This window comes from Electrona antarctica (genome assembly GCF_951216825.1).
Source record: "Electrona antarctica genome assembly, chromosome: 20".
Taxonomy (NCBI): Eukaryota; Metazoa; Chordata; class Actinopteri; order Myctophiformes; family Myctophidae; genus Electrona; species Electrona antarctica.
The window spans coordinates 31483355-31495668 of NC_136801.1; the positions used below are offsets into that span (position 1 = coordinate 31483355).

The following is a 12314-nucleotide window of genomic DNA, read 5'->3' on the forward strand; positions in this document are numbered from 1 at the left end:
ATACGCTCAACTCACGATTCGATACGTATCACGATATGAGGTTCAGACTGACTTACTGACATGAAATGCAGGTTTTCATAGTAAACTGAGACCTACAGTCGCAATAATATATTAAGTAAGAGAGTAAATAATATGGTAAAATAATAATTATGTACAGTGAGAAACAAATACAATATATTGTCTTAATCAGGTACATAGCTTATCAATATTGTTGATAAGGAAAGGAGAGATTAAAACACTTGTTTTTCCTAAATCATGTCAATCTGCCTTTATATCTGCCTAACTGCCTGCCTTATTGCCAGCCTATTATTATCAGAATGCTTGTTACATTCAAAATCATTTCTGCCCAAGTCAAACAAGAAGCCTCATAGCATTATTGCCATTTTTGGAATGTAACAAGCATTCTGGTTTTCTTAGGACATAAGCAATAAGGCACAATGATGTAGCAGTTTTGGGTCTCTCCCAACACTGCTACATCATTGTGCCTTATTGTTTGGCAAAATTTTCAATTTGACCAAAAAGTGACTAACAGCAAGCAAAAAATATATGAGGCTACCAGTAGATCACAAAGGCTGTGCAGGTAGAACACATGACATTCCTCTAAAAATAGTATGTAAACTAAAATCACAAAACTCCTCTTTTTGGCATCGATCTGTCTCTTGAAATAAAGTGACTTGATTGAGTGACATGAAGAATGGCCTGTCAGCTCACTTTACAGCTTTAGTTATATAAAAATGTGCGAGGCAAAGAACCCAAAAAACTACCACTTCCATACAGAATTGGAGGAAGACTACCCCCCCCCCCCCCCCCCCCCCCCCATCTAATTTGATTTATTGACATTTAGCTGCCTCCACACTCCAGCCCTTAGACTCGGCTCTGAGGTTTATGACTTGTGACAACTACTACAGTACTCATCACTGTGTCCTGTATGATATGATGGGCTGGGTGTCAGATCTGATCTGGGACAGACTGCTGTCAGCATTGATGCGCCAGGGTCTTGGAACCTCTTCCAACATGACCTTAAAGTGAATGCCCATGTTTTAATATCCGTTCATTAACGGTTTTAACTGACTGTTGGCAACATATTGCCTTTTGTTTTTCTTACATTGACCTTTGAACTATAATCTCGGCATGATTCCAAATGAGGATCTCCCTCAATGATCCCTCAGAAATGTTTGAATAAAAGGTTGAAAGAATGGGCGGGGGAGAGAAAGAGGTCTGGATATTTTAACTCCTATCTAGTAGCTGTCCAGCCTACACATGCGCCATTTTTGTTACTTTTGATATACAGTATTGTGAGTCAAAGACAGCAAACATACCACTCCAGAGAGACAGAATTGCAGTTAATCGCAGTTAATTGTGACCAAAGGTCGCAGTTAACTATGAAACCTTGCGTTTTTCGTCACGTCATGTCACTCACAATCCCCGTCACTCACAAACAATCGTCACTCAATCTGTCACTCACAATCGTCACATACATTCCTGGGCACAGAATATTGTGCCCAGGTCTCGTGACATCACTATGACATCATCAGGGATGATCGTAAAATCCCCATACATGGGGAAAGCCCCCATAAATTGTGCCCAGGTCTCGTGACATCACTATGACATCATGATGATAGTAAATCAGGGATCATATCATAGTAAATGCGACCTGCTGTCGCAATTAAGCCCATATATGGAGATCCCTGATATTAAGCCCATGTGTTAACTATACAAGAAATTCTCTAAGCACTCACGGACATGTCATTTGGTTTAAGGCACTTTTTATTATTTTATATTCGCACAGTATGCTGCAGAGCAGACAGCACAACGTACGCGTTTCGGCGTATAGCCTTCGTCAGCGTTATACATGTGTTAACTATGAAATCTTGGGTTTTTTGTCACTCAAAATCACCATACATTTTTGTCACTCAAAATCCCCATAATTCGGGAAAGCACCCATATATTGTGCCCAGTGCAAGCGACCTCGCTTTTTTGGGGGCGACGTCGCTTCTTGCCCTCAGGCGTCTTACTGGTATAGAGGCTGTGCAGCAGCAGCCCGTCAATCTAAGTGTAAAGTCGCTTGACATGCAAAGCCGGATGCACACAGGCTGCATTCAAACCCCTAGAATCTGCGCTGGTGCAGCAGCAGACATTCTAAGACATGCACTGACTGTGACTGACAATTAATTACTGCCTAGTGCATGGACTGACTCTTACGCACTGTTTTAGTACAGGAACTCTATAGAAAATACAGGATCAACCTCAATCTAATTGCAAAAAAAACAAACTCAGCTGATTTTGTATCTTCAATATATCCTGAATAACAGAAAAAAAAGTTGCCTGGAATTGTCTTGAGGGGAAAGTGTTGAAAATGGCCTGTACAGTATTTTTTGCAATTAGTTTGAGGTCAAATTACATTATTACTGGACTTACTGATGTATAATATTGCTCAACAGTGCATGACACACGCTTCTTATAGGATAACTGTTGATAGACTTAATATTTATTCATAGACCGTGTACATACAGTATTCATATAATCACAGTATTCTGTACAGTATGAATATGTATATATGAATATATGTATTGATATACGGTACATACTTCATGCAGAGACCCATTGCAGATATTAACCCATTTTAGGCGGGAACCCCTTTTGGTGTTTTAAACATTGTTATAATTTAGCTATTGGAAAATAGCAGATCTACGAGCTCATAGCACGCCACCGAGTGGCGCGCTACGAGCTTGTAGGTCTGCTATTTTTGAAAAATCGTGAAAATATTTATTTCAGAAAACTGGAGGATTTAGAAGATTTGTTTTAAATTTCGAGGTCAGGCCTAAATGGGTTAAGTGGCAGCATCTAAGCCAAAATATTATTTTAGTTCTCCTGGTTTGGTTCTTGAGTTTCATTCTTTGTGTTGTTGCCGTTATGACACCTGAAATGTCCCTCCAGGGATGAATTATGTCCTTCCTCTTTATCCTCATTATGTTCCCTCTTCTCTGAAACTGTTTTCTGGCTGATGAGGACATTATGTTTTATATTCTTGTGTATATAGTTTATACAATTATCTCTCTCTTCCTAATCTCCTTTTTCCTCCTGTGGACAGGTGTTGTAAATTAAGGTCTCACTGCAGACACTTGGCACAATGCATTGTCATCATCACTGACTGTCTTCCCTCCAATTCAAGGGCTTTTGAGGACAAAACAGTCCCTTCAGCTCTGTGGGATTCAACTGAGTCATAAACAGTTGCAGTTAGTTAGTGCCATTTCATTGCGTGGTAAAATGTCAACGCGTGGACATGGCAATATGCCACGTTTATGGGGGGGGTAAAAAATGCCCGCTGTGGGAGCAACTATGTCCAATCTAAAGATCACATTTAGGATTTACAAGTCAGTGAAGTCACCCTCCGTTACGGATTACAGCCGGAGCTGCTGTTTCGGAAATAAGTAGACTTTTGAACGAGGTCACTGCTGGTAAACTCCCAGATGACAACAGTGTGGAAGAGGGACTTAATTTATACTCCTCAGGGATGTGTTGCTTTTTCAGCATGGTAATAAAAATTCCATACCACCCCAGCCCGAGCATGCGGTGTAAATCTCAATGCTGGCAGTGGTGGAAAGTATAACATTAACACATTCCCTCCCGTTGCCATAGGCGGTCACGGGAGGCCAGTGCCAACAGAATGCACGAAATAAGCAGAGAAGAGCAGCCATTATCAGGCCAAATGACGCAGAAGTGATAATCGGCCATTTTCGAGCCAGGGCCATGTTCTAGCGATAGAAGCATTGGTTATATGGTTGCAATGGCAACATCGTACTTTATCCCATTCTGAGCCCTAAAAAAACACTATGGGAGTTTCTACCATGGAAGACTTTAAATCTGGGGGGGGGGGGGGGGGGGGGGGGGGGAAAGTGTCTCGGTTTCTTTGGCCCCTGGTCGTGGAATGACTTGCAAGCCAGACTAAAATTGGCCTTGAAAGTTCCCTTGAGAAGTTTCAAAAGGATCATCTTAAATGTACAGTCCAGCACCTACACATTCGGATGTGTACTAGCCTTCGCATATGCCCATATATCTATTGTTTTTTGGTTCCCGTCCATAATGTACTTTGTGATTTTGTGTGCAAAACTTATTGTACATGGTTATTGTTAGTGTACCATTTTTGAGTAATGTTATATTGTATAGGTTTCTGGAGGTATTGTCATGGATTTATTATTGGCTGTTAATATAACTTGACATGTATGATGTAGCTTTGAAGTGTAATTAAGTATCTGCCTCTTGGCCAGTTCCCACTTGAAAAAGAGACGCAGTCTCAATGTGTTTTTAAATAAAAAAAAGCAAGCAGTGGCTAGAAACGGAAGCTAAGGCAATAACTATTAATTCTGGATTAATGCTCTTTTATCAAATCTCGTGTTCTCGTAAATGGCGTAGGAGGGTTCAATAACTTTCCACGAGAGATCTCGAGAATGGCATACATTTTTGCCCGCTTGGTGGTAGCATAGGCACACCTAACCTGTTCACTCTATGAGCCTCGGTTTCATTTCCGGGTTATCAGCAAGGAAGCTTAGAGAAGGAAAGGTCATGGTCACGTGACTGGGCACTTTCATGGACACTTTCATGGGAGCCAAATCTCGCACCGGAAGTTCCATGAATACATGGCAGTGAATGGAGCTGGCTGGACCAGCTCAAAACATTATTTATGAACAATTGAGACCTTTGTCATATAATCGGTTCAGGAATATAAAAGAAGATATATCACAGGTTGTTTTCTAATCACTTGCTTTTCGATGTGCACAGAGTGCACAGTAAAAACGGTAAATGGTAAATGGTGCATTTATATAGCGCCTTTATCCAAGGCGCTTTACATAGATAGCATTACATTCACCCATTCATTCACCGATTGCGGCGGAAGCCATGCAAGGTACCAACCAGCACATCGGGAGCAATTTGGGGTTCAGTGTCTTGCCCAAGGACACTTCGACATGTAGACAGGAGGAGCCGGGATTCGAACCGCCGACCCATGGATCATTGGATGACCTGCTCTACCTCCTGAGCCACAGTCGCCCCATATCGTAGTAGGCCTATATCATTATATTTGAGGATCTAAACAGCAGCAGGTATCACAAGATTTGGGTACCAGACAGGAAACGGCGGACGACAGTCTTGCGATACATGGCATGTTCAGAAATGTACTTTTTGCTCTTTAGATACCTCTATAAAATGACACAGTGTACACATCGAAAAGCAACACAGCAGACAACAATGTGTTATATGTCTGTTATTTTCCAGAAGCTATTACTTTACGAAAGATCTGTCATTCAGAAATAGTGTTTGTTAATGAGCTGGTCACCTGGCTCTCACCGACTCCAATGCATTCCAGCTCCCATGGTGCGGCAAATCTGCCATCTGGAATTGCATGATAGAGAAAATGATGTCGGTGACCTTACCTCCATCACATCTACTGTACCTTGGCTATCAGCGAGGTGGGGGCTATTGTTGTGAGCACAGTGATCGTTAGTATTAACTCATAACCTTTACCTCTCGTCAGAAACTGTTGCATGTCCGGAGCGATGCGAGACAAAGTCACAAATTAAATATGATCATCGGGATGCGCTCACCATGGACAGCGCTCGAAGCTTTAGAGATACAGGGATTTGAAAATCACGTTATAAATGGAGGCTCAATGGAGCTGAATGGAAAAAAAACCCATAGCTGGAGGGGATGGAGGCGTTGCATAGCAACCGGAGCAATGCTAAAAGGTAAATTGACGGTCGCCGCTTTCATATGGAGTATACGGTTGTCTACGAACATGTACGTAGCTGGCACCTGCCGTACGCTAGCCTAGGGGGTCCGAACATGTTCGTAGATGGCGCAGAAAGAATTAAAAGGAGCACTAAACCCATGTTCAAGTTAACCTCATCTTCCTATTCACCAATACGGGCCTTTCCTGGCACCACCTCTCTCCCTGTCTTTTAGGATCCAAGATGGCCACAGCACCAGGAGGGGGTGGCCTTACTGGGCTGCTTTGACAAATTCAAGACACCTGTCTTGCGTTTGTCTTGTGTCCGTGTTTAATAGCCACTCCAATGCATTTCCAATGGAAGACCAAACATTTTGTTTGATGGGGGGAGGGGGGCAGAACACATCCATCAAAGCTGTGTTCAGACACAAGTGAGGTGTCAGACACAAGGCAAGTGTCTTGAGTGCAGCCCAGTAAGGTCATATGTCGACCCTGCCCGCTCACCTCTGCCCCACCCCCTCCTGGTGCTGCGGCCATCTTGGATCCTAAAACACAGGGAGAGAGGTGGGGCCGAGAAAGGCCCGTATTCTGTCTACTCACTCTGTGTCTCAGAGGAGTGCTGTGGACCGGCAACATCATCCGTAGGCAGGTGTGGTCAAGAGTTCACGTATTTTTATTTTATTCTTTATTAATGCAAGAACAATGGATTATATTCAGCATGCTAACTTTCCAAGAAGAGAAAGTACGACATTTGCCTCCGAGATCCTCGAGATGTAGTGGAGTAGATGCATAAAGTGTAGCAAAATGGAAACACTCAAGTAAAGTAAAAGTTCCTTTACATAGTACTCAAGTACAGAACCTGAGTAAAAGTGAATGTTACATTGCACCACGGCCCAATTACCAGCTAGGATTTTGCAGTGTCAGTGTATTTAGTGAGATGTACCTTGTTGAGGGACAGACAGTGATGACACAGTGTGCCTCAGGGAGGTCAGTGGGATACCCGAGCCGGCCAATCAGCAGAGATCTTTTCTTGGTGTTCCATAAAATCTGGAGAAAAACGAAATATTGCAGAAATATGAACCACAGACTGAAAGGACGACAATGCACTTTATACTGGAGCTGCGGATGTAACGCACGCACGCACGCACGCACGCACGCACGCACGCACACACACACACACCAAAAAATAATTAAATCCATTCATACCATCCACTGTCCAATCATGCTTAGGGTTTCTGGTTTGAATGTGAAGCCCAACCAATCAGGGGAACGGCGTACTGTGAATAACCAATTGTGTGTACTAAGATCTTACTAAATACTTGGAAGAAGTATGATTTTTTTCTTTTTAACTTGCATGTAAATGAAGAAATGAAGGGAAAAAATGAGTCCTCACTTGGACACTTGATACTTGATTATAGAAATACCATCAGGTATCTTGTTATTTATTAATAAAGCTTTTTAACAAAAAAGTAAAAGTAGCGATACCTCAAAATCATTCAAAATGTATTTTTGTTCAGAATTTATTATCAGAATAATCCTGTGGCAAATGTTTGCTTTGAAGCCACATTGAGCAGTCGGTATGCTCACACACGAATACTAACGCACACACTGTGGGTTCATACACTCATGCATGCACGTACACACACACACACACAAAACACACACTTAATAAGAAATGCATTAATTGAGACAGAGGCATATAAATGCAAATTCTCTCTCCCTCTGTGTGAAACACACGCACACACACACAGGCACACTGCATTGTGGGATTGAAGCCAGGGAAACCTCACACCACGATACCATGTACGTGACGTGTGTGCATGTGCGCGCGCGTGTGTGTCAGTGTGTGTCCGGGGAAAACCTCAAAACATTACAGAAACAGGTGGCTTGTTCTCCACCAGAGAGATCTCTCTCTCTCTCTCTCTCTCTTGGCAGCGAGTCCTTCATCTCTCCTTTGTTCTCTCTATTTCCGTTCATCCTGCCTCCCTATCGTCTCTGCAGGTATTGGCAGAGGGTTGTTCCTGCCCTGCCACCCCCCCCCCCCCCCCCCCACCCCAGGGTGTTCCTCTCTGGCGTTCTAACAATTACCGTACGTCTGTTACCTAGCAAGTTGGCACCCAAACGCTAACTTGCTAGCCATGTCAAAAATATCCAGTGAACGGCAGTTCTGTGGCCGAAAATGTCGATGCAAGAGGTCAGAGGAGAATGGCTAAACTGGTGTGAGCTGATAGAAAGGCTCCGACAGGAAGCACGCACATCTCCAGACATTCTACAGGTGCTGGTCAAAAATAAACGTACAATGAAAAAGGAAGGGATGTCCGCACACTGAATTGTAGCTCCCAGGAAGATTCTTTATTTGTTACAACGTTTCGACCACTGTGGGTCTTCGTCAGGTATGAGTACACAACATCGAGAGGCGTATTTTATACAACGGCATATGGGCAGGTCAACAAGGAACAAGCTCTGTTGCAATGATGAAAATCAAGCTAGACACGCCCAACACATCTGAAAGGCGACAGAAACTCTTGTGAGTGAAAATCCCAATTTGTTGAAATTGTCACCAACATACAAGCCATATTCAAAGTCACTTAAACCGCCCTTCTTCCTCATTCTGGTGCCTGGATTGAACTCAAGCCCCCAGGGAGGCTCTCCAGCATTGAAGCGCTGAGCCCTACTGGTCAGAGCTGAGAAAGCAGGTGGGCCTATGTGCATTTAGCATGATGAGGAAACCCTGTGCAGCTCAGTTTTAACATCTAACTAACGCATTTGGTGTCCACCAAAATGTGGCTGCACACCACTAATTTATAAGGTCTATAAATTATACAGTTAGGACAACAGTATGGAAAATGATCTATGTTATAACACCTACTGTATAAATACACTATATAAAATGAAGACCTGACAATGCAGCTGTGGTTCTGTAGTACTGTGGTTACTGGTTAGTGTGACAGCCATAAAAAAAAGTTCTTGGAGATTGCTTTGAAACCCCTTTTATACACATTGTGGCAAACCAGGGGAAACAGCCAGGCCTATTCCCCACATAAGGAGGCTGGGGGAGGTAATAGAGGGAGTATATTACCCTGTACAGGTATTGCAGCCAATGGGAGCCTGGACATGGACGCACCTGCAGCCAGTAAGGCAATCAACAGAAGCTTTTAAATAGCCGACGCCCAAGCTGCCTGGGGAGTCAGTTTGGACTAATGGAGGAGTGAGGAAGCAGGAATCACTCTGTTCATGAGGAGGCTGGTATGATGGATATTCCACAAGCCGACTGAACTCCACAAGGGAGAGCCTACAGCACTCTCCACCCCCTGAATACCATATAGTCACTAGCTCTCTCTCTGCGCTGCCCACAGGACTAAAAGCCCAAGCCCCAGACAGGAGGAACCCTGAGTTGATGTTTTGCCCCGTTTTCCCCTTTCCCTAACACGTTAATAAAAGACAATTTATGTTGATTCTGACTCTGAGCCTCTTATTTTATTGTGAATCTTGCCTATTCTCCCCTGGGTTGCCACAACATATAGGCAACAGCAATACTGTATGTTTTTTTCTCAGAGGCTTGGAAAGCTCTTTTCATGGCATGATGTTACCACACAAGTAAACAGCATCAAAACCAAGTTTATATCCTTTCTTTCTTTCAATTGGCTATTCGAAGTGAAGATGTTAGGGGTGTAAATTAGGGGTGTCCTGGGGGTGTTTAATCAGGGACTAAAGCTGAATTCCAATACCCAATATCTCGGCCACTCGCTCACTCACACTCAATTTACAATTACAATTTACAATTTAGGCATTTAGCAGACGCTCTTAATCCAGAGCGATTTACATTAAGCAATAACAAAAGCATGGCATACATCACATATATAAAAAGTAGTTATCATGAATCATAAACTAAGAACTCACTAGAGCATGGCGGTGTGACCGTGAAATAGGTGACCTGCTGAAATTGGTGACAATCGTGTAGACATCACATAACGTCAGTGTCAAAACGTAAATCATCTGGGCCATGGCTCAGTGGTCCAGGCACCTTGGCTGGCAATCCAGTCTGGCAGTGTGCCGCGGGTTCGACTCCCGATCCCGACGGCCTTTAATGCATGTCTTCCCCCCCATCTCTCTCCCCATTTCCTGTCAGCCTACTGTCTGTCCCTCCATAAAAAATATAAAATAAAAGGCGAAAGCCAAAAAAAAAAACATTAAAAAAAAAACGTAAATCATTGTTGTTTGTTGTGTGCAGAATCGAACCTTGCGGTATTTAGGCCACGTATGTGAAGTTCACAAGATGGTCACATATTTCGTCAGGTCAGCAATTTCACCGTAATACTGCCATGCTGGAGTGACCGTGTGAGAGTTGCTGTCCCGAGGTTTGGGGTATTGGAATTTGCCTTAAGCTTCATATAACTAGCTTTATTCAGACATTATCCCAGACATTAGCTCACTATCTGAGCCTAGTTTCGGCCAGAGCCAAGCTTTGCATAGAGCCAAACGTTACTCAGAGCCTAAGTTCACTCTGAACCTACGGTATACCTTTACTCAGAAGGCTAACTTTCCTCAGAGCTTAGAGCACATCTTTGTTGGTTTCTTCCGACGACGTGTCACGATATGAATCGTGACACAGACCGATGGTCTTACACTCATTCATGTAATCCACAGAGTCCTGGAAGGACCTCTGTTCAATTTAATGCACTGGATTTACATCCACACTCCTACGCCTACTCGCTTTGTCTTCTACGTTCCCCCTGTTCATCCCTCTCCAATACTCAGTCCCTCCCTCTCTCTCTCCCTATGAAGGAGCGAGACATAGATAGAGAGAGAGAGAGAGAGAGAGAGAGAGAGAGAGAGAGAGAGAGAGAGAGAGAGAGAGAGAGAGAGAGTCACGGAGAGAGAGTGTGACAGTATGAATGAGGTATATTTTTATGGGTGGAGGAGGAAAGTGCCGAGGCTGCATCTCTGCCCTGCCAGCGTCCTGTTTGACTCATACACTCAATTTGTTTCTCCTCACTGTCACAACTACACACTGTCTCACACACACACACACACACACACACACGCACAGAGTATCGATACATCATGAAAAGTGCAACGCTCCATGCAGACACACACACACGGTCATACACTTAAATTTGCCCACTGACATACACTGACCAAATGTCAAACGTACGTACGTGCACCACACAAGCGCACACACACACACCCCTTTGTATTACTGTACTTGGAAGGACAGAAATAGGACGGCCTTGAAAGTAGCTTAAACGGCCGAAACATACTAACATACCGGTAGCCGATTTTCCGGTGTGTCATCGCCACACAACTAACCTGAACAAATCAGTGCCAGCTGCTGGGTCACACATTTTCATTACTTCAGCATTGGCTTCATTGTCAAAAGTCGTAAAGCCTTATAACCCCCAAAGTAAACCTGAACCATAAATCTATAAATATCAAACGGAATCCTTTGTTTTGTAATTGTAAGTAAGGAAAACGGTCACAATGTCCATTTCTCAAATACTACTATGTATTTGGGGACATTTGGCCCTCAAAAGCAGAGTGATACAAGCACACACACACACAGAGAGAGAGCCAGGCCGTGGCCTTGAGGGCCGGTGGCATCTTGTTTATCTCCGTTCCTGCAAACCTGACATTATGGCAGAGTAATACCCTGTCTGCCAATGTGCATGCACGTACACACACACAGTCTTACACACACACAGTCGTACACACACACAGTCGCACACACACACAGTCACACACACAGTCACACACCTGTCTTCCAGTATGCTTACTGCACACTTTTCAGTTTGACAGAAAACTTTTAGCGATTATATATAAAAAAAAGGAAAAAAAAGTAGAATACAGTGTCTGAGGACACTGCCTTAAAGGGACATTACACTCTGTCATCTAACACAAATTTGGCTCACTTTGCCTTAAAAGGCCCATTATTTCCTGCCGTTATTCAACACAAATGGGCTCACTTCGCCTTAAAGCAGTGGTTCCTAAACTTTTTATTTCATGGACCCCCCATAACTCTAAGAGCGTACAAATGGAACCAAATGATCACATTTGAAGGGTCCATTTGGTTTAATTTGTACACTCTCAGCGTTACAGACCTTAAACTGGGTCCATTTAGACCACACTTTGAGAACCACATGCCTTAACCCATTCTGGACGGGAACCTCTTTTGGTGTTTTAAGCATTTTGTTATAATTTAGCGGTTGAAAAATAGCAGATCTACAAGCTCATAGCGTGGCACCGAGTGCCGCGCTACCAGCTTGTAGATCTGCTATTTTTGAAAATCACACCCGTGTGAAGTAAGTGGTGCAACTCCATGTGGGGGTACCCGGGAGGGCCCCGGAACTTCCAGACCCGCAGGGTGCCGGCCCGGTTCCGGTGAGCCGCCCCGTGTCCGAAACAGTTGAGAAATGACAGTTACCACGTGGGGGTCTCCAGGGGGTCCCCGGAACATCCAGACCTCCAGGAACGCGCCCAGGGGGCCGGGCCTGTTCCGGCGAGCCGCCCTGCGTCCGAAACGGTTGAGAAATGACAGAGTTACCACGTGGGGGACCCCAGGGGGTCCCTCTACATGTACTGTACTGTACTGATA

At 43.9% G+C, this 12314-nt stretch overlaps 1 protein-coding gene across 3 annotated transcripts in view; it reads right to left on the minus strand.

Moving 5' to 3' along the window:
- Positions 1-12314, minus strand: part of fars2 (phenylalanyl-tRNA synthetase 2, mitochondrial) — a 147549-nt gene that overhangs the window by 101312 nt on the left and 33923 nt on the right. For all 3 annotated transcript variants that reach the window (XM_079489048.1, XM_079489049.1, XM_079489050.1), the window contains exon 3: positions 6666-6769. The gene's annotated coding sequence lies outside the window, so the exon portion shown is untranslated. The remainder of the gene's footprint in view (positions 1-6665; positions 6770-12314) is intronic.